Source organism: Brassica oleracea, chromosome C3, assembly GCF_000695525.1.
Source record: "Brassica oleracea var. oleracea cultivar TO1000 chromosome C3, BOL, whole genome shotgun sequence".
Classification (NCBI taxonomy): domain Eukaryota; kingdom Viridiplantae; phylum Streptophyta; class Magnoliopsida; order Brassicales; family Brassicaceae; genus Brassica; species Brassica oleracea.
The window spans coordinates 60,828,344-60,829,059 of record NC_027750.1 but is presented as its reverse complement, the minus strand read 5'-3'; positions in this window follow the sequence as shown (position 1 = coordinate 60,829,059).

Here is a 716-nt window from a genome sequence, read left to right as displayed (position 1 = left end):
AAAACAAATTTGAAATTTATATAAAATGTTATATGCGAATAGAAAGCCATAATATCATTGAAACCGAAATATATTACATAAAAGTTGAAGTTTCAAACATTCAAAAGATCCATGAACTAGAACCAAAGTACACAAACACTACAAGAAAACATATTTTTTACGAGGGCAATATTCGTTGTAAATTCGTTGTAAACGGAGTTTTACGACGAATTAACCTCGAAATACGTTTCGTTGTAAAACGTCCGTCGTAACGGAGATTTCGTCGTAAACGACTTGTTATGTTTACGACGAAAATAATTCCTCGTAAAGCGCAGAGCAAGGTTTCGTCGTAAACGAGACGTAACTTTTCGTGGTAAACTCCACGTAACTCTTTCGATGTAAAGCAGACGTAAATATTTTAGTTGTAAAGAACACATAAACCTTTCGATGTAAAACCCTCGTAGATCTTTCGACGTTAATCACTCGTAAAAATTTACATGAAGTTTACATCGATTCTTATTATTAATATATATATTGAATTTATTTTGAATTTATTTAATATTCAGGATTTAAAATAATTTAAATTTTAAAACGAAATATGAAAATGAAAAACATATTTTTAAAAAAGCATTTAAAAGTCATACAATAATATTTAAATTCATAATACAAATAGAAATATAAAAAAACTACATATTCTCGAAGTAGTCGGTGGGGTTGCTCGGCTGTTGACGGGTTGG